Source organism: Ahaetulla prasina, chromosome 4, assembly GCF_028640845.1.
Source record: "Ahaetulla prasina isolate Xishuangbanna chromosome 4, ASM2864084v1, whole genome shotgun sequence".
Lineage (NCBI taxonomy): Eukaryota > Metazoa > Chordata > Lepidosauria > Squamata > Colubridae > Ahaetulla > Ahaetulla prasina.
The window spans coordinates 56,016,858-56,037,378 of NC_080542.1; the positions used below are offsets into that span (position 1 = coordinate 56,016,858).

The window sequence follows — 20,521 nt, forward strand, 5'->3', positions numbered from 1 at the left end:
GATCACAAGCTGCTAATAACCATTTTCAAGAAGCCCCTTTTGTGTGCTCCCAAGTGTTTGCAGAGTATGATGCTTATCTTTTTTTTTAATCCTAAATAATTTTAATTGGGTTATTTATGAATTTTATGGGTTTTAAATTAGATTGTTTTAAATATCGGCCATTTATGGAATATGTTTATTTTAAGTCTTTGTTTTAATTATATATTATACTGTTTTATAATTTGGCTGTGCACTGCCCTGAGTCCTTCAGGAGAAGGGCGGTATAAAAATCTAAATAAATAAATAAATAAATAAATAAATAAATAAATAAATCTTGTAGCATTACAACCTCAGTATTGCCTACAAGCCAGGACATGAAATGTATATCAGTGATACCCTGAGCAGGGCTACATCAGATCAGGTGACACCTGAAGGAGAGTATGAGCATCATACTTGTGCTCTCAGGACATTGCTTCCTGTTGTTTCTTGCAACAGGAACAAATCTTCTTTGCTGAAGTCAATCAAGCAGACTATCTTAATGTCACAAATTGGCAACTACGTCAGCTCAGGCAGCACATAGGCACTGATGTAGCTTTACAGGCACTGAAGGCTATTGCTCTGAGTCGGTGGCCAGATGAGAAGGAGGCAGTCCCTGTAATTGTGAGGGAATATTAGTCCTTCAGAGATGAGATCAGTGTACAAAATGGTATCTTATACAAGGGTCCAAGAGTTATAGTGCCAAAGTCACTGAGAGCAGAGATGTTATTGTGCACACTCAAGCTATTTTGCAGGTGAGGCATGCTACAGACAAGCTTGTGACACTCTACTGGCCTAACATCCAAGGCGAAATCAAAAACTTTGTTAGCAATTGTCCCTCTTTTGCAAAAAAAAACACCCCATGATGTGACATGAGATACTGTCACATCCTTGGCAGATCGTCAGTACAGATTTGTTCAACTATGCAGAAAAAGAGTACCTAAGAGGTGCGAGGCTCAATTTTCATGTCATGGCCAACCAGATAAGTGATCTCTGATAATGGCCCTTAGTTCACAAGCCTACAGTTTAGGAAATTTGCTGCTGAATGGGAATTTGAGCATGTGACTTCCACATGCTAATAGCAAAGCTGAATCAGCTGTGAAGATTGTTAAGGATTTATGCAAGAAAGCACACAGTGATGATAAAGACCCATGGAAAGCCATTCTACATTGGAGAAATTCTCCAGCTAAGGGCATTGGAGAAATACTCCAGCTAAGTAGTCTGGCACAGAGACTGATGTCAAGGAGTCTAAAGACCTCCTTACCAGTGGCAAATAAGCTGCTTACTTAGCCCTCTATGATACAAGGGGTCCCAGAAAAGTTATGACTTAAGAGACAAGTATTCAAGGCAAGATATGACAAATCAGCCAGAGATTTGCCACAATTAAATATTGGGGAACAAATCCGTATGAGACCGCTGCCTGAGATCGAACAGGTTGCTGGAAAATGGTTATTTGTTTACAACAGGTGGCACCACGCTCCCACGCTCCTAGTGGACATTGAGGGAACTCTCTATCATTGCAATGTGTGAATTTGTGTGTGGCTGAGCAGCCTGACCCTCTATATCCAGTGGATGGGCCAGAGTCACCTGGGATTACAATGCTACACTTATCCATTGACAATAGGGAATGCATAGTGTTGATGCCACAGATAAATGTTAATGACAGTCCTGAGCGAGTCAGTATACCTGACAGAAGTCAAATGCTGAATGTCCCAGTAAGTGGTGAGAAGAGCCCAGCAACTTCAATGAGGTTGGAGAAGCTCTTAGTACAAAGAGAGCCAGTCCTCGCCTGTAGTGGCAGATGTTTACATCCACCCAGTAGATTTAACCTGTAGGAAGTGTTGGTACTGAAACTTGATGAGATGGAACCCAAGATTGGACACACAATTAAAAGGATATAAATTGTTCAAAACAAACAAATCCAACAAAAGGGGGAGGTTGCATTGTATATAAGGAATTACTACAAATCTACAGAAATGCATAATACTAAGAATAAAATCTTCTTGAAAGTATTTGGATAAATATTAGAAAAAAAATGCCTTTGCTATAGATGTGTTCTATAAGACATCCAACTAAGCAAAGGAAATAAATGACTTTTTTGCTAATCAGTTAGGTGAGATGTGTAGAAAAGACATCACTGTAGTAATGGGGGACTTTATCCTAGAATCAGCTGAGAAATCAACTCTACAGGAAGTGGGAACTGACATGCCTAGCTGACAGCTTTACTAGAATAGACTTGGATTTACTTTATTGTCACTAATTTGAATGTACACTAATTGGCATACATTAAAATGAAATTTCATTGCATACAACCCTCAAAGGACCACCACTTCCAATATACACTACATAAACATGACTAACTAACTAACTAAATATGCATAAGCCCATATATATTATATGACACAGAGAAACAACACAGTCTACTTCAGATGTATACATGTACATGAAGAGAAAAACAAATCTTGGGAGTTTACCAGATGGATGGCATAGGGAACAAAGCTGTTACAGAATCAGTCCTGCTAGAAATACTTCAAAACCTCCTCCCAGAGAGGAGAAACAGAAACAGAACTAAAGTGTGTGTGTCGGGGGTCTCTAACAATGCTTTGAGCTCTAAGCCCATAGTGCTTATATGCAGTATTTTGAATAACAGGAAGTGAGCTTCCTATAATCTTCTCGGCTGTCCTTACCACTCTCTGTATAGACTTTCTATCTGAGGAATTGCTGCCACCAAATCAAATAGTGATGCAGTTTGTTAAAACACTCTCAATTGTGCCTCTATAAAAAGTGGCCGGGACAGAAGGAAAAAGATGTGCTCTCATCATCCAATGCAGAAAATGCAGGCGCTGGTTTCCATGCTTTACTAAGGATGACAAGTGGGGAGACCAATTCAAATTGTTAGATATCTGCACCACCAAATACTTAATACTGTTGACCATGTCTACAGCTGCATCCTTCATGCTGAATGGAGTATGACTATGCTGGCTCTTTTAAAATCTAAAATGATTTTATCATACAAAAGGTAGAGAACGGAACTAGAGGGAAATTATACTGGACTTAATTCTTACCAATACGGATGAAATGGATAAGGGAAAAATAATAGGAACTTTGTGGGACAGTGATTATGTCATAAATTCAACATAATGCAGATGAAGGAAACAGAACAAAGTCAGATTAGTGTTTTAGATTTAGAAAGGTGAAATTTTGAAAATCATAATTCCATTCCAATTAGAGGCATTTTTATTGAACTTCATCAAACCACAAATTTCTTCAAAATATACCGAATTGGCACAGTATACGATAAAAGCTTCAAAAATATTATATGCTTTTTATTTGGAAAAAAACTCTAATCACCTATATGAAAGAATAAATAATAGAAATATGCCTCAATGTCTTAGAGTAACTTCATATTTCAAAAATCTGATATGCATTGTAATCTTAGCTGGAAATCATTTCTCGACTTTCTTTCTAAATATTGGAATTGTGCTACATCATAAATGTGAATTTTAGAGTCTATATTTTATATATTTTATATATCTGATATATAGTCTACATGTGATTTACAGTTAAGTGTTCTATTTATTATTTATAATTTTTCTTTTTATCAATTCTAATTGAGCTAATCACATACTATATATTAGCAGTATGCTAATATAATAATTAAGTATATCATACCTAAAAGTATGTTAATTATTTAGAAGTTATTATTTATCCTTCAATCTTTTATTGCTTATACTACCTTTTCTCTTTTCCTTCCTTATAGTATTTCTTCCACTCTTTTAAAATCCAATTTATGTTCAATATTCTTTTCTCTTTTCATGTGAAATTATATTTCTTTTTACAAAAATAAGACCGAGATAAAATATAATGTAGTTCAATTTGTGGGGAGAGGAGCCTGACTTGATTCCCAGGAAACAGACATTCAACCAAGCAGGGCTGCCAGCCTGCATTTTAAAAGGGACCTAATCCTTTCCACAAAATCAGAAGATTACCCTTTTAAGATTCCCTAGGATCTGAGGGCCAAAGGTTCATATGAGTCCTCTCCTGAGAATATCCTACCCTAAGTATAACTTTTTGCCCTTTGATTTCTGTAGCCTCAATAATCCCTTAGAATTTTTTTGTATATCACAAGTTTTGTTACCTTGAATGAAAAATACTAATCCATTGTCTGCTACAATGTCCTACCTGTCAACAACTACTTCAGCTTCAACCTCAATAATACTCCGGCAAACAATAAATACAAACTCAAGGTAAACTGCTCCAAATTCGCAGAAAGTACAATTTTAGCAAGAGTGGTCAACACCTGGAATGCTCTGACTCTGTTGTTACATCCTCAAACCCCCAGAGCTTCAATCTTAAACTGTCTTACAGTGGACCTCACCCCATTCTTAAGAGGTCTGTAAAGGGTGTGTGCATAAGTGCACCAGCGTGCCTACCGTCCCTGTTCTACTGTCCCCATTTATTTGTACTTATTTTCTGTGTTCATGTTCATATCTATACTTATACTTGTTACCTTGTACATGTTTGGCAAAATAATCAAATAAATTGAACTGCTGCAAAAGTACGAGGCTTTATTCCCAGTCTTCCACCTCTCAAAAAGTCCAAAGCTAAATTACTGAAGGAGTCTAAAGGCACCATTCTCTGCCTAGGAGCAAGGTTTGGGGGAGTGGGTGATAGTGGTCTGGCTGAATGCAACCTCGATGGCAACTTCTGAAAATAGATTCCCAGCCCGGCCAGTTAGTCAACCCACCTTCCGGCTTTTCCACCAGTTCCTTTCCAACAGCCAGTAATCTAGAGGCGCTGGAAAAAATGCTAATGAAGGGAAGTATGCTTCGACGAAGAGCACATTATATATATAGGAAGAAGAAAAGAAAAACAATAGGACAGGAACGGTAGGCACGTTTGTGCGCTTATGCACGCCCCTTATGATCCTCTTAGGAATGGGGTGAGGTCCATAGTTGAAAGTTTTTGGTTAAAGCTTTTAGGATTATGGGAAGAGATAACAGAGTCAGGTAAGCCATTCCAAGCACTGATGATTCTGTTACAGAAGTCATATTTTCTGCAATCTAGATTAAAGCGGTTGACATTAAGTTTAAATTCTCCCAGGAGACAAACGAGCAGATGCTGTCTTTGGAGGGGCTCTCCGCAGCGGTGGGGGGTCCACCGGGAGAAGGGCGGCAGCAGCATGGCCTGGGAGACAATCCCGGAGTCGTGATGTCAAAAAGCTTCCCGTGACGTCGGACTTGCCGTCTGGCGGCACCGTGCCTTGGTAAGCCAGGCGCGATGCTGGGGGCGCTCAGTGCCGGGCCCGGAGAAAGCCAGCAAACAGCACCTTTCTGCTGCTGCCGTGTTACCAACTACATGCGGGAATACAACGAGTGTTGAAAGCATGGGGAAGAATAAAGGTAAACGACACACGTGGGAAGCCCGCGGGAAGAATTGGGCTGCTAACGGAGCAATAGAGGGCCAAGTAGCGGTTTATTATGGCTAAGAGCGACCTCTGAGTTATAGAGTTCTCTATAGAGTTACAGAAACCTCTGAATTATAGAATGTCTCCGAAACTCAGAGGCGACTTGGTGTACTGGCGAAGTGTTCAAATATGAAAGCCGATTTCAGTCGACCCAGAAATTCTCTGGGTCATTCATTTACCAGATTCACATAACTTCATGGTTGAACCAAGTTTAGCTAACTCTGATTTTGTTTCCAGCTTTCAGGACAGGATGGTTGTTGTGAAGATAAAAAGGGGGTGAGGAAAAGAGACTGGTTCTGATCTCTGATCGTCTCAAGAAAATTTCCATAATTAGCAAAAATGAAGCAGCTACAAAGTTCTCTGGTACTTTGGATCAGTCATAAGTCCACTTATGTTAGAAGGCTATTGCCAGAGATAAATAATAGTTCACAAAGTGCTTCTCTGACAACCTGGAAGAAAGCTGGGAGGTAAATCTGAACAGATAAATACAAACAAAACTATTCTAAAGATGAAACTATGAGGCTGATGAAGAAATCACAAATATAAAGTTTTGAGATCTCCAGATCTTTTTATTCAGAAGATGTTAGAAAAGTTTGATTGGTTGATATCCAGTATTTTGGGATGAGGGATAAAGGCTGGCAATGCTGAAACTATGAAATTAGCAGATGAACTGTGTGGAACAATGTAACTATTTAAGAGGATCCTTTTATGATATAAGCAACTACTTTTTGCTTAGAAATATTCTTCCGTCTTATCTCTACAACATTTGTGAGGTAGCTTTAAATAGTTCTTAGCTGTTATAGTTTTAAAATATAATAAAACTGATTTATTGGACTTTAGATACAGCAGTTGGGGTGTGATTGTGTTTGCATCATTTATGTCATTTGCATAACAATGTCATTGAATGACATACCTTCTGATTTAATAGGCAGTTTCAGGTATAATGGGTAACTATTTAAATGAAACCATAGTTTTTCTCCAATAGAGCCAAATCTGCTTCTTGTAGTTTCTTGTCTGAAAGCTTTCCTTAACATGGGTTTTATTTGTAAGGAAATCAACATGAATCTGCGAGAAGTGAAAGTACTGCTCTATACTGCATTAGTAAGGCCATGTTTGGAATACTGCATCCAATTCTAGTCCTCATGATACAACATGCTACATGTTGTGATCCTAAAAAGAGTATTGATAATAGGCTAAACCATATGATGAATGCTTGTTGGAATTAGGCATGTCTAGGCTATCAAAGACATGATACCTGTCTTCAGGTACTTGAGCAGCTATCAAGAGATGAGGGGATTGATGTATTCTCCAAAGTATCTGAGGGTAGGAGAAGAAGCAATGGGTGGTAGGTTTAAAAAAAATCTTACCTGGAACAAAGGAGAAATTTCCTGTCAGTGAGAGCAATTAACCAATGGAACAACTTGCCTCCCAAAGTTGTGGATGCTCCATTGCTGGACGCTTTTAAAAAGATCGGACATCCATTTATCAGGGACAATATAAGGATTTCTGCCCTGGGCAGGGGGTTGAACTAGAAAACTTCCAATATCCCTTCCAGCCCTGTGATTCTAAGTTTACTAATTTCCATTTCCCTCCTTCAGTTTTGTATTCCCTACTAATAAATCATTTATGAGCCATTAATAGCTAAATGGAATATAATGTTCACAAAATACATTTTAGGAATTGGTAAAGTCATGGCTATTAATCATGGCTATATGGCCATCATATAAAGTCATGGAAACCAACTACCACAATGCTGATAATATATATTTTTTGTTCATAAGGAAATGTTCCTCTTGTTCTGAAACTTGACTAAGGTTCCTGAAACAACAAATAAGTTGTAACCACTCTTATGCATCCGTTGTAATCTCTTCTGGCTCAGATTAGTCCTGGCCTTCTAATCCTGCTCCCTGCACAGACTCAACCATAATAAATTAGAAGAACATAAAACATTTCTCTAATGATTCACTTGTAAGGAAATCAAATCTGATTCCTGCACATTAATGGTGGTTATATTATGATGGGGAATTCTGAAAGTTAAAATATTAGGAGGAGCAAAAAGGAAGACAGATTTATGTGAAGTAACTCTATAAGGGGAGGAAACCTATGAGGGAACTTATTGGAGATAGTGTACTAGCTTATTTTTTCCTTGGTTATGTAAGTCTTGGTTTCAAAAACTACAATAAGCTAACAATACAATGGTAACTTGAAGAAGCCAGTCTACATTCCAATATCAAAAGATTAACACTGTGAATACCATACCATAAACTCAGTGGTGGGTTGCTATCGGTTTGCCCCAGATCACGTGAACTAGTGGCGCCAGCGGGAGGCTCTGCCCACCCACCCAGATGTCTCTGTGCATGAGCAGAAGCATCACGTGCACCTGTGCACCCACGAGCGAACCAGTAGCGAATGAAATTGAAACCCACTACTGTATAAACTTATACATGCTAGCAAAATAGCCAGATTAGAGCCTTTCATGGAAAAACAGATGCCAGATATTCAAGCAACTTTACAAACAGCTGAGGAACAAAAGACATTATTGCTGATGCATGCTAGATAATTGAGACAGTCAAAGTATACCAAAAAGAAATCACTATGTGCTTCATTGATTATAGAAAACCTTTCAGTTATGTTGATCATGTCAAGGTGCGGAAAATGCTCAGCAAAGTGGGAATGTCAGAACATCTCATAGTGCTCATGAGAAACTTACTGTAGATACAGAACGTGGAGAAACAGACTGGCCTCAACAAGCCTGCATACTCTCCTTTTTATTCAGTTTATATGCTGAATATATATTAAGGGAAGCTGGTATGGTTTTAAAACTGAAGGAAGAAACATGAATAATCTGAATTATGCTGATGACACTACCCTAATAGCCAAAATGCAAGGTATCTGCAAGTTCTAGTACTAAAAATCAAAGAGAATAGTGGGGAAAAAAAGGGGGGGGGGAATTGAACATAAAGTAAATGAAACTAATAACAGCAAGTAGAATAATAAGCCTTAGAACTGACAATGAAGCTATTAAAGTAGTGGATAGCTTTTGCTTTTTAGGATTAACCTCAACAGTAAGTTGACTTTGTATATAATATACATATATAATATACCAAGTTGACTTTGTATATAATATACAAATGGATAAAGACTATTGCTTAACACAGTGTAAGCCGCCCTGAGTCTTCGGAGAAGGGCGGGATATAAATTCAAATTAAAAAAAACAAAAAACCCAAAACAGTACAGGAATAAGCAGTCAAGAATAAGCTGTATATTAGCTCTTGTAGAGAAGCCATAAAGCCTTGGAAACTGTCTAAGCTCCACAATCTGTCTATACTCTATAACCGTGATGGTGAACCTATGATATAGCCATATCAGTGGGCACGCAAGCTCAGCTCCGGTGCACATGCGTGTGCTGGCCAGCTGATTTTCGGACCTTCTGGGCCCACCAGAAGTAGGGAAACAGCCTGTTTCCTGCCCCTGGAGGACCTCGAGAGTGGTGGGGAAGGCCTACTTTTCTTCCTCCCCAGCCTCCAGAGCCTTTCTAGAAGTCTTGGGAGTGCGAAAAAGGCCTTCCCCACCCCCCGGAGGGCCCCAGGAGGCCAAAAATGGCCTGTTTGGCAACTTCTGGAGCAAAAAACGGGCATACTGTACCATCATGTGCCGGGAGCATGGGGGGGGGTTGCACGCACATGCGCGGGGGCAGGATGCATAGAATTATGGGTGTGGGCATGTGTGCACACGACTCCCCCCTGCTCCTGGCACGCAATGGCAAAAAGGTTAGCCATCACTGCTCTATACCTATAAAGATCAGAATTATGCAAGCCATACTATTCCCTATGACTTGCTATGGGATGAAAGTTTCAAAAAACAGGATAGGAAAACAATTGATGCCTTTGAACTTTGGTATTGGAGAAAACTCCTGAGAATACTTATTTGTAATACAACAAAATTAAGGTGAATGTGGATTTCAAAAATCATTTTATTAAACTTGCCACAGAATTGGGAATAAATGTGTAAAATTGTCTCCTTTATCGGAAATCACAGATAAACATCCAAGTGGCTTCAGTGACTCTCAGAAAGAATGCTAATGACTAGATGACTGCAAGGAATAAAAATCTTTCCATTCTCCATTGTTCAGTCAGAACTTCTTGGATGAGAAGTAAAATGTCTTCAAGTAAAACAAAGTCCAACTGAATTCAGAAGGATGTTTTATTACATTGGGTGATTTTTTCTCCAATCTTCAGCGAAAGGAACTTTCATATAAATTAAAATCTTTTGTTTGGAAATAAAGAGTAAAAAGTTTTAAAATGGACAAAGGAGCTAAATTGACTGGAAATAAGATTATGTAATAATTATAAAAATTATAGTTCCTGTGGTTTGTTTAAAATCTTATTAAAATATATGTAGATTTTGAATTTAAATGTTAGAAATCTTTTCCTGGGAAAATATGGTGGATTAGAGAAAAACATGATAAGAAAGCTGGTTACTAAAGACAACCAGAAAGAACTAAAGATTGTAATTAAAAGAGAATACACTCTAATATAGAATGAAAACCGATTTGGCAGAATTCAAGGATATTTAGCACAATGTGCTAAGAACATTTTTTATTACTATCAGATGAGTTAAAAATTGGAGATGGAGGATACAGCTGAGAATCAGGCTGTTTTGAATATGGATTTTAAAATGTACAAGAATGATCGTGACAAAGAATTTACTCAAGATTCACATATGAAACTGGTTGATATTTTAATAGCTAAAAAGCAATGCACAAATAATAATTCATAAATGTGACGGATGTTTGGATTTCAGTTCAGAAGAATGACTTGGACATTTTTTTAAATTTTGGATTTGAAAGGATGTGTTCTCAAAGAGTTCCTGTCAAAAGATAAAAAATTAAAAGAAATATATTTTTGGTACATTACTTAAAAAGAATAAACATATCTATTAAATGTACAAAGAAAAAAATTATAAAGTTGACTTATTTAACCATAGTTGAAATGTATATTATATTTTTCTTCAAATAGCTTAATGGATTTTTCTTAACTAGGACTGAATTATGAGGCTTTAAAAATTTTTTATAGATATTATGAAGAAGAAAGTTTTTTTGAACATTGATGGGATTCAATTTCAACATTTTGTTATTTTTGGTAGATTTTAAAGGATTATTTTTGAAACTTAAAAAATGAGGCTTTAAAGATTTGTTTACAGATAGATTTTTATAGAAAATTCTAAGTTATTGTATAAAATAAATGAAAGAATAAGAAATTGTTACTATTAAAAGTGTATGTGCGTGTGTATTTTTATAGCTTGTAATGGTCTTCTATGATTAAGATTAAATGATGAGGCTTTATTATTTATTAATAGATAAAAGGTGAACTATGTGATTGACATCTTAAAGAAGGTGATGTGATTGATATTGTATTTGTCTTGATGAAAGAGGAAGTAAAATACAGACACAAACAAACACACAAGCTTTTGTTCTTTTACATATTTTCTTCCTTTCACATTCCCCCTTTTCTTCTTTATACCTTTTTTGTATTTATCTTAGTTTGTATTAGTTTTTTACATTATTATTAATTTACATTTTATTTTTATTTTTAAACTTCAGTAAAAATCATTTCTAAAAGAATCTGAGTCTGCATAGCAAGTAATTATTAGGAAAGTGATAGCTAACCTTTTCCAGACCAAGTGTCCAGCACTGGTACGCATGCAAATGCATGCACCTGAGCCCCCCAAATGCAATGCATGCATGGTCCCCTGCACATGCGCCATGCGCCATGCCCCCTGCGCATGTGCGTGCAGCCCTTCGCATGCAGCCCAAACATGTGCACATGGCCCCTGCACACTCCACACCTCCATGCATGTACATGCAACCCCATGCAACCCACCCTGTGTGTGCATGCCCCTACGCATGTGTGTATTCCCCCACTTCCCCTGTGCATGCACATGTTCTCCCCACGTGCCCCACTGCCATGTATGCACTTGTGGCCCCCCACACATGTCCTGCATATGAACCCACGACCCCCACATGCCCCCGGTCCGGCACATGCACGGCAAAGACTCATGGCAAAGATGGCTGGCAGGAGGCACACACATGCGCGGTAGAGCTAAACTGGGTTGACGGCTTGTGTGCCCACAGAGATCACATGACTGAATAATCTTTCTCCTGCATTTTACAGTACTATAGGCCTGTGATAGCGAGCCTTTGACACACATGCCACAGGTGGCACACGGAACCATCTCGGTAGACATGTGAACCATCACCCTAGGTCAGCTCCACCGCACATGTGTGTGTGGTTCCCGCTGGACAGCTGATTTTCGGGTCTCTGCCACGCATGCGGGAGATGCATGCGCATGTGTGTGGAGCACCTGGAGGTGCGCATGCACAGGGGGTCACATGCATATGTGCGGGGGCAGGGAGCTGCAGCAGCCCCCCCCCTGCAGCCCATTTTTTTTACCAAAAGGCTTCAGGGAGGCGTGCTAGGCCCAAAACAGGGCGCAGGAAGTTGCACATGCATGTGCAGAGAGGCAGGGCATGGGCGGGTATTGCATTATGGGTGTGGGCACACGCTTTTGGCAGCCGAGGAAAAAAAGTTTAACCATCACTACTATAGGCAGCATATTGCTTCTCATGATTATTTGACTGTCTTATTTAAAAAAATATTCATAAATAGACAACTGTAAAACTATTTATTAATTTTTGTGTATTAGATATGTCTTGGGATACTTTTTATGATGTGTAAGTGTAATGTGTGCCAGAAAATTTGGCATTTTATTTGAAAAAGTTTGCCTTTCGTATCAGATGAATGCTCTTAAAATCTTTATGTTACCAGCACTCTCACAAAATGGCTACTTTTATTTTTTCTTTTTATGACCTGGGGTGCTTTCTTAATGACATGCAGATCAAAAAATGTTCTTCTAAAATTGTTTTCCATCTGTTTTATAGGCAGTTGGAGAAAATTTTTCTGTTGTGCTGTTCCACCAGAAACCCAGTCGTCAACTTGGTAAGATCCATCCCTCTTTAATAGTAAATGGCACCTTTTAGAAGTTTGCCTCAGATATTCATATTGTTACAGTATAATACTGGACTACATAATAGTCCACTATATGAATACATTGGATATATAGATATACTTTTTCTCTTATCTGGCTCTCAAAAAATTGCTTGTGAGATAAATTTAATGTGAAAGGTAATAAAATGATTTAAGATCATTTGAGTCAAAATCAAAACACAGGAATTGGAAGCATTCACCAAACATATCAACTCTGTGGACAGATACATCAAATTCACGTGGGAAGATGTTAAAAAAATAGACTAGACTTCCTGGACTGTGCAGTACACATTAAAGAAGACAGAAGTCTTAACATCGATGTTGACAGAAAACTTACATACAGAGATCAATATGGCTTAGGGCCTGGGTACTTACGGGACCGCCTGCTGTTACCGCATGCCTCCCACCGACCCGTACACTCTCACAGAGAGGGACTTCTCAGGGTGCCGTCCGCCAAGCAATGTCCCCAGGGGAAGGTCCTTCTCTGTGGGGGCTCCCACACTCTGGAACGAGCTTCCCCCGGGTTTACGCCAAATACCTGACCTTCAGATCTTCCGCCACGAACTGAAGACACATCTTTTCATTCGCGCGGGGCTGACTTAAATTTTATTGATTTTAAATTATCTATTATTAATTTTAATGGGGTTTTAGTTTTATATATTTTAAAGTTTTTTAGGCCAATTATAAAATAAGTTTTTTAATTTGTATTTTAAATTGTATATTGTATTGTTTGTTTTTATTTTTGGCTGTACACCGCCCTGAGTCCTTCGGGAGAAGGGCGGTATAAAAATCGAATAAATAAATAAATAAAATAAATAAATTTACCTTTTGATTCTCACTACCCACTGGAGCACACAATGGGAGTTATCAGAACCCTATACCTCTGAGCTGAAGGCCTGCCAATCAACAAAGATGGGAAAGAAAAAGAACTAAAACACATCAAGGAAGCCCTCAGAACATGTGGCTATCCCAAGTGTGCCTTCATCAAATCCCAAAAAAGACCCAGCAGGAGCTCTTTCCTTAACAGACAAAAAAGTGAAGACTTGTAATTTTCCTTTTTGTCAGCAGGTGGCACTCTCCACTTGGATTTCACTAGTCCATCATCATTTTAGTTATAAAACAATTGTGAAATCAGAATAAGTTTTGTAGATAGATAATTCCAACATTTAAAAATGCCTTCCCAGTACTGCTTCTTCCCAGTTTAGGAATTTAATTTTCTGTTACTTCAAAATATATTATTTTCTCTTCTGTGCCTTTCATTTCCAGTTATGTATTTCTTCAGAATGCCCCTAAAATGCTTAAACGCTGCTTTAACACATAGTTCTGAGCAAATGATTCTGAATTGTTTCTTGGATTTAGGTTTAAAACGAAAGAAAAATACTCTCCCCCAGTTCCAGCATGGCTTACCTTCTTCTCTCCAGCACCTGTCTTAGCTGTTGTTCTTTGGTTGTCCCAGCTTTGTAGTAGCCATTTTTAGGCTGCTGCTTCTTGTCATGGCTGAGAGGAAGGAAAAAACCTGGGCTGGACAGGAGAACTGGGACTCTTCCCAATCTCACAGGGTGCCCCTATTTGCTTCACACACACCCTATAGGGTGGCTTTGGCTCCCTCCAGAAGGAAGCCAAACACGAAGAATTCAGCACAGGGAATGCGGAGACCCATTCCTCTGTTCTGTACCGCTGTGACGTCAACTGGAAGTCTTGAGCCCGGTTTTTGTTGATGTACGTCCTAAGTTGCTCCATCGCTTTTGGGGTCATCAAGTACATATTGGGCTTTGGTAGTCGTGCCCCAGATAGGATATTGATGGCACAATCAGTTGGCCATGGGGGATGGCCAGCACATTGCACTTGTCCTCGCTAAACATTTTTGACAAATCCGTGTAGACTCAAGGGAAGGAGGCATGGGGTGAAACTTGGGTTGGCAGGGGTGGACACTCCAGGACCCGTTCTTTCCCCCCTTGAACGGATTCGTGTGGTGGAAGTCGGGGACGTGTCCCAATCCTCAGCTTGCAGAACCTGCCTTCCCACCATATCGTTGGACCCCACTTGTCTAATGATGTTAATCCTAGGGTTATGGATTCAATCATCGTAGGCACAACTACAAACCGAATAATTTCCCAATGCTAGGTCGTGTCTAACCCCACTGCATCATCTTTCATGCCATAGATTTGCCTGGACTCCGGAATAACTAGGGGTTGGAGGTGGCTGGAGGCTAGACCCAGCAGTCATAGATGAACTGAGCCACTGCTCCCCCCTTGGCCCTTGCTTGTGGACCACATCTGTGGCTGGCTGTCCCTGCATTGTTAGTTGCACATTTCCTTGTCCCTCACGCTCCTTTGGATGCACATCTGGCACCCCAGGCTCTGCATCTTGCTCTGGTGTGACCTGTGACTCTCCTGCTGTCACCTCAGCTGCTGGAGCTGTCCCCTCAGCCACCCTCCTCTTCAGTTCTCCAACCTTCCGGCTGAAAGCAGCAGATAAACATTGGGGAAAAATGAGCACTGATTCTCTCTCAAAAGGTTCAAGCTCTGGACCTAACCCAGTAGTAACAACCCCAGGCATGTGGGCGGGTGATTCTTAATCAACATTGTTGTTTTCTGTTTATTTGTTTTAAAATCTGCCAAGCTTCCAAACTCATTTAATTTCCTCATGACTGCTTTACTAGCATCCCATACTGTTGTTAAGCTTGTCCCTTTAGCTAAATTATTCTCAAAATACTCTTGCAGTTTCTTTTTACAGTCTTTTATGATCCTTTCCTTTTGCAAAATAGGTTTATTTTGTCTCCATCTGAAACTTGAACTCTTTCCTCTTAAAACCAAACACATAGAATTATGATCAGAAAAGGATTTAGGTAGAATATCCACTTTCAAAATTTTATTTGCAAGATTTTTAGATATCCGTATCATGTCAATCCTTGAAAAGGGTTTATGTCTTTCTGAGAAAAAGGTATATTCTTTGACGTCACCATTTTTATTTCTCCATGAATCTATTAATACTAGATTGTCCATCATTATCTTGAAGAAAGTCTTTGGTAATTTGCCCTGTGAGGGTTTAATCCCTTGGTAGATGTTCTATCCAGAGCTGGTGTAGTCACTCCATTCCAATCCTCATATATTTTCAGTCTGCCATTTTATGGAAGTCTTTTCTAAACAAGAATTCTAAAAACCAGTGGTGGTATGGAATAATCAGTCTGATTTGTGTTGTAAATCAGAACAAGTTTAGACTCATTTTTATTTCTTGAGTGGAATCAAAGCTAGCTTTCATATCAATACAGTAGAGGTAATGTATGAAATTTCTCTACAACATGGTTTAAAGTGATGTAATTGTCAACAGACAATTATTAAGTCAGCCTGTTGAGGATTCTATTCATCCAGGACAGTTCTTCTATTAATAAACTTATATATTTACCACAATTCAAATTAATTTACACATTTATTTTATTTTTAATAAATTGATGCAATACCTTAAAGGAGGCAATTAATATTCTCATGGATTGTTAATATTTAGATTCAATCAGGGGTGAAATGTAAGTTTTGTTACTACTGGTTCTGTGGGCGTAGTTTGGTGGTGGGGGTAATGTGACTGGATGGGCGTGGCCAACTTTTTTTTTTAACTTTTAAAAGCATTTTTTTCTATAACCTCTTCGGCTGAAGAGGCTGTAGAAAAAATGCTTTTAAAGGATTCTGACGATTCCAGCTGAGTTGCCTGATCGCCAGAACCTTTTAAAAGCATTTTTTTACAGCCTCTTCGGCTGAAGAGAAAAAATGCTTTTAAAGGGTTCTATCGATCCCAGCTGAGTTGCTTGATCACCAGAACCTTTTAAAAGCATTTTTCTGGCTGAAGAAAAAATGCTTTTGAAACTTAAAAAAAAAACCTCTGATGATCGCGCGGCTCAGCTGGGCATGGGTGGGCGGGTGGCAGGGATTTTTGCTACCATTCTCCGAACCATCTGCCGCCATCGCTACCATATCAGGCGATCCAGTCTGAACCGGGAGCATTTCACCCCTAGATTCAATTCTGGATTCTTTCCAAATTTTATTTATATGGCTATACCTCTTTTTATCTTAAAAAGTTAGTAGTGAGCCTTTTCCTTTCCCCTTCCCCTTCCTCTTCCCCTTCTCCTTCTCCTCTCCTTCTTCTTCCCCTTTTTTCTTTTCTTTTCTTTTTTGGTACTGCAGTAATTACAAATTCTGCTATTTTAAAATTAAATTTAGAATAATTTAATTTATAAGTATTTCTTTGGTTAGTTCTATAATGTTTTCCCAATGACTTTTAAAACTTTCCATTAAACTGATTTATACCTCTCTGAAAATTTTTGTGTTTTTATATATTTCAGCATTAATATTATTGGGCCTGATCACTTCAAATCTTCTTCAGAGTTGTCTGAGCCAGACCTGGAGCTAGACCACCATGAGGTAATTCACTAAAGAAGCTAGCTTTTACAGTACTTTCCTCCAAATTGGAAATGAGCCGGTCATGAAGTCACTACAATTGGGAAAACATTGTGATAATGTCTGTTTGGTGCCTTTTATACTTACAACTTTCTGCTTTTTATATTTTAAAAACCACAGCAACTTCCATTTCAATAATGACTTTTTTTAAAGTTTGAAAGTTGATACTGTTGATAAATTGATCCCCAAATGGTTCTGGGTACAAGTTACTTTCATAGAAAATCATTTTTTTTCCTCTCCTGCCTAGCTAAGTAGTGGTTTCTATAGGATGAGAAAAAGGAAGAGAAAAATAAATATAAGCCTTCCTTTGGAATAACTATTTCTTTTACTCACTTCAATATTTTATTTCCTCTTATAGAAATAGAAATATGGTTCCCAAATTTGGGAGACACACAAGGCTGAAGGAATGTTTGCCAAACTTAAATAAATTTATTGAAGCTTTCTTTTGCTGGGGATGAATAAGTTTCTTAGCATTGAAACAATATATGGAGTGTCAGATTTTGTGGAGATTGTTAACTAGGGAACGATCTTCCTTTTTAAACTTTATCACTGAGTAATTGATTTGTTTTCTAGAAAATCTGCATATGATTATTTTTTCTTTACCCAGACGAATTCAGTTTTGGGATAATTTTTCAACAGTGTACATCATCATTATTAAATCCTGTGCAGAGCACTTTGGGCAGCAAGTATTTTCCAGCAGTTTTGATCATTTGCAGCATCTTTGGCATCATTGCAAAGGACATTAATAATCTTAATATCTTCCTTAAATGTTTGGCATCCTATTTTCTGAGGCTGGCCTTATTTCCTCTTTTCTCAGGAAAGCAGCCCTTCAGGGTGGTCTCACAGATTCATAGATGTCAGGGTTTTGCTGAATTTATGGCAGGATCCTGAATTGTCTTCTGGGTTGGGTGTACAGCTTGGTAGTCAGCAGTTTGATTCCCCTCCTTCCCATATCTGAAGCAGCCTGTGGATCATTGGCATGGGCTCTGCTCACATGGCACCAGTTTTGGGGCCTCTTTTTTTTCAGGAAGGGACCTTTGCCATCCACAGCTCAGATGGTATTTGGATCGAGACAGGTTGATTTCCACTTCTTCTGCTAGGACATACCAGCTATGAGGGGGTAACTTCTGGAAATGCAGGTGTTGTAGATCTCATCACTTAGCCTATCTCAGAAACATCCGATCAAGGTGTGTTCTGGCCAGTTGGCAAGCCAGGTTGCAAAGCTCCTGGGTGTACTCAGTTACTCCTTTGCGTGTTTGGCTGATGGTCTTTATATGGTCTCTGGCTTTGCAACTGGTGAAGAGGTCTTTGAAGTGCTTCTGAAGTGTGACCATGAAGCTGTCAAAGTTTCTCAGCTCCGAGGCAGCATTATTATGGAGAGTGACCATCCATTCATCTGCGATTCCCTCCATGGTCACTCACCTTAGCCCCTTGGCTATTTCTGGACCATACTCTTGCATGTAAGTCCAAACCTGCACCAGGAAGGACCTCAATTGCTTGGAGTCTCCATTTTATGAACAGAGTATTGACCGAGTCATATCTTATACAACTTATCATATCCAAATACACTTTACGTAGATTCAATTTCTGCTAAAATATTCTTTTTCCCTGCTTTTTTATCTTAATACTCCTATGCTTATTATATAAACAGTATCACTATCCGCCATCAAATCCTAGTTTCTTAACATTATTTCAATTAGTTATTTTATCTTCTCTATTGTTAATCATATACATTCTCTTTTAACTTTCATATTAGTTCGTTCTTCATCCTGATAAGTTTGAGCAGCCCTTCTACCATGGAATGGTAGAAGGATTGCCCTTCTACCATTCCATCTCCCTTATTTTACAAATCCTTCTTCTTCTTCTCTCTTTCCCTTCCCTCCCTTCTTCTATCCTTTTCTACTTTCTTCTTTCCTCCTCTCCTACTCCTACTCCTTCTCTACTTTCCCTTCCTTTCCCCCACTACTCCTTCCTTCCTCTCTTTCTGAACTTCTCTCCTACTCTTTGTTCCCCCTCCCTTTCTTCCTCTCCTTTTCCCTTTCTTCTGGTCCTCTCTCTCCTTCCTCTTTTCTCCCCTCCTTCTAGCCCTCTACTCCTCTTTCTATTCTCTCTCCATTGTTGTATTAATTTTCAATTCAATATTTTCCAAAATGGTATCTGAGCAACCCCAATTTTTTTGCCCTTTATTGAATGTTTCTTAAAATCCCCATCACATTTTTGATTATTAACAATGTATTTCATTTTATTCCATTTTTATATTGAAACATATTAACTTAGTTAACCCTTCCACCTCTTATTTTCCTTAATTCCTGATTTCTTATTCTAACATCAATTAATTATTTTATTCCATCATTTACTAACATTTCAATTTTATATCTTAATTTCAGTTATTTTCATAGTTAAACCAAACTACATTTTATATTACATCTGCTGATCCATTTTACAATAAACAATATATTTCATCTTGTTCACTTCTTACATACAATTTCTACTTAAATCAACTAATAAATGTTTTATTTCCCTTCCTTCTCTCCATTATTCTTCCTCTTTGAACCATTTTCTTTTAGCGTCTTCAAAATTCCACTTCTTAATATTTTTCTCTCTTTATCCCATTGTTTTTTTTTCTTCTTTTTCTTCTTTCTTCTTTTTATATTTCTCCAATGGGTCTCCATTGAACTTTAGTCCGAGGGCTGGTGTCTTGCATCCTATCTGTCGTGCTGGTGCTGCCCCTGCAGCTGGTGCAGGCTGGGCTGTGGAGCCAGCCATTGAGGCGGCAGCAGAGCTAGTTGCGCCATCATTTGCCACGGCTGGAGGAAGCTGGTCAGTGAGATGTGCCATTTGGGCTAAGACTTCTCATGCTAACCCTAACCCCTCAGGAATTTTATGGATTCCTCCAGCATCCAGTCCTCTTGCTCGGCTTGCCTATGGTTGATTCTTCCTCCAGTTCCTCCAGCGCCCCTTGAATCTCTCACCAGTAGCTGCCATGGCCCCCACAGGTGAATGTCACCCCCACAGGTTTTTCTTTACATTCTTTCTTTTTTCTGGCCCTGAAGGATATTGGAGTTTTGGTGGATCATTCTCTCCCAGCCACGCTGATAGATCAGCCCTCCAGGAGGGGGGGTTGAAAATGCCCCCCAAACCTTTAATCTCTTCCTGGTCATACTTTGAGCCAACATTGATTGTGTGATTCCCACGGTAGATACAATTTCATCTAGGCTAGTTATGTAGTCAGGTTGACCTTGAATGGTTAGCTAGTCTAATGTCAGACCTGCCTTAATCTGATCCCTTAGGAAAAAAGACCCTCAACTCCATTTGGTTAAAACAAAGGGTTCTTTTACTAAAGTTGTTGGCTACAGTAAAGTCAGGCTAATTCTGAATTTTCCTGTGCTCAAAAGATACAGAAAGATTTGCCTGCCACCAATCCCTTCCCCCCTTGACCAGCCTGTTTCCAGCCAATGTAAACATTCCAGCTCATCAAAATGTTTTGGGAATGCTGGGATGTTTGGGGATAATCCACATATTTTCTCAGGGTGCCTGGCCTTGGG

The 20,521-nt window shown here is 38.9% G+C and overlaps 1 protein-coding gene across 2 annotated transcripts in view; it reads left to right on the forward strand.

Moving 5' to 3' along the window:
- Window positions 1-4,965: 4,965 nt before the first annotated feature.
- LOC131198482 (UDP-glucuronosyltransferase 2A1-like) overlaps window positions 4,966-20,521 on the forward strand; it is a 76,232-nt gene continuing 60,676 nt past the window's right edge. For both annotated transcript variants that reach the window (XM_058183180.1, XM_058183179.1), the window contains exons 1-3: window positions 4,966-5,024; window positions 12,423-12,480; window positions 16,862-16,940. The gene's annotated coding sequence lies outside the window, so the exon portion shown is untranslated. The remainder of the gene's footprint in view (window positions 5,025-12,422; window positions 12,481-16,861; window positions 16,941-20,521) is intronic.